Source organism: Apium graveolens, unplaced genomic scaffold (assembly GCF_009905375.1).
Source record: "Apium graveolens cultivar Ventura unplaced genomic scaffold, ASM990537v1 ctg4607, whole genome shotgun sequence".
Classification (NCBI taxonomy): domain Eukaryota; kingdom Viridiplantae; phylum Streptophyta; class Magnoliopsida; order Apiales; family Apiaceae; genus Apium; species Apium graveolens.
The window spans coordinates 94,083-95,911 of record NW_027418619.1 but is presented as its reverse complement, the minus strand read 5'-3'; the positions used below and the strand labels follow the sequence as shown (position 1 = coordinate 95,911).

The 1,829-nt window shown below is 45.1% G+C and overlaps 1 non-coding gene across 1 annotated transcript; it reads right to left on the bottom strand.

The window, feature by feature from the left end:
- Positions 1–247: 247 nt before the first annotated feature.
- LOC141702089 (small nucleolar RNA R71) lies at positions 248–354 on the bottom strand. Its single transcript, XR_012567009.1, has one exon. It is a non-coding gene; the product is annotated as a small nucleolar RNA R71 (small nucleolar RNA).
- Between the last annotated feature and the right edge of the window lie 1,475 nt (positions 355–1,829).

The window sequence follows — 1,829 nt, the reverse complement described above, 5'->3', positions numbered from 1 at the left end:
TTCTGTTTCTTTTGGAGGAGCGGCAACTGAAGACCCCAACATGCACATAAGGAATTTTGTCGAGATCTGCAGCACTTTTAAGTATAATGGCGTGACTGATGAGGCTATCAAGTTGAGGCTTTTCCCATTCTCACTGAGGGACAAGGCTAAAGACTGGTTACATTCTGAACCAGCTGGGTCCATCACTACGTGGCAAGATCTTGCGCAAAAGTTTCTGGTGAAGTTTTATCCGATGGCAAAGACTGCTGCTATGAGGAGTGCTCTTACTCAGTTTGCGCAGCAACCTACAGAATCTATGTGCGAGGCTTGGGAACGCTACAAGGAAATGTTAAGAAAATGTCCACATCATGGAATGCCAGATTGGATGGTGATCACTGGTTTCTATAATGGTTTGGGGGCCCAATCTCGGCCCATGCTCGATGCAGCAGCTGGAGGCGCCTTATGGGCTAAAAGCTATACTGAGGCGTATAATCTTATAGAGACGATGGCTGCAAATGAGCATCAAAACCCAACTCATAGGATGACGTCAGGCAAGGTAGCAGGTATTCTGGAAGTTGATGCAGCCACCGCTATTGCAGCCCAGCTCCAAGCGCTATCAATGAAGGTTGATTCTCTGGCTACGTATGGAGTTAATCAAATAGCTATGGTTTGTGAGCTTTGTGCAGGCTCTCATGCTACGGATCAGTGTTCTCTTGTCAACGAATCTGTTCAGTATATGAATAATTATCAGCGACAACAGCAGCCTGTGCCAGCGACCTATCATCCTAACAACAGAAATCATCCAAATTTCAGCTGGGGGAATAATCAGAATGCTATTCAGCCACCATATCAGCAAGGAGTGAGTAAACAGTTTAACCCACCTGGATTCCAGCAACCACAGCAATATGCTACAAGGCAATCATATCCTCAACAGGGAAGTGCAGCTGCACCTACTAGTGCTGATTTTGAGGAACTTAAGCTGTTGTGCAAGAGTCAGGCGGTTTCTATCAAGACCTTGGAAAATCAAATCGGTCAATTAGCCAATGCAGTGCTCAATCGTCAACCTGGCACTCTTCCCAGTGACACGGAAGTACCAGGCAGGAAGGAAGCTAAAGAGCAAGTCAAGGCTATTACCTTAAGGTCTGGAAAAGTAGCTGATGCTGAAAAGGCAAAAGAAGTAGAAGCTGAAATTAGAGGTGAAGAATCTAAGCAAAAGGAGAAAGCGGCGGAACCAAGGAAGACTACTGTTGAACACACTCTGCCTGAGGCTAATACAGGGGAGAAACAGCTCTATCCTCCACCACCTTTTCCTAAGAGATTGCAACAACAAAAGCTGGATAGACAGTTCGGGAAGTTTCTGGAGGTGTTCAAGAAACTTCACATCAATATACCTTTCACTGAGGCTCTGGAACAAATGCCCAGTTATGCGAAGTTTATGAAGACTATTCTTTCAAGGAAGGTGAAACTGGATGACCTTGAAACCGTTGCTCTCACGGAAGAATGCAGCGCTGTTCTGCAGCAAAAGTTACCACCAAAACTGAAAGATCCAGGAAGCTTCACCATTCCTTGCACCATTGGTAATCTGACTTTTGATAAGTGCCTTTGTGATTTGGGAGCAAGCATTAATCTGATGCCGTTGTCGATCTTTAAAAAGCTGGATCTGCCTGATCCAAAACCCACATACATCTCGCTACAATTGGCTGACCGTTCCATTACTTACCCAAGGGGCATAGTTGAGGATGTGCTCGTCAAGGTGGATAAGCTCTTCTTTCCAGCAGATTTTGTTATTCTGGATTTTGAGGAAGATAAGAAGATTCCCATAATCTTGGGAAGACCTTTCTTGGCTACTG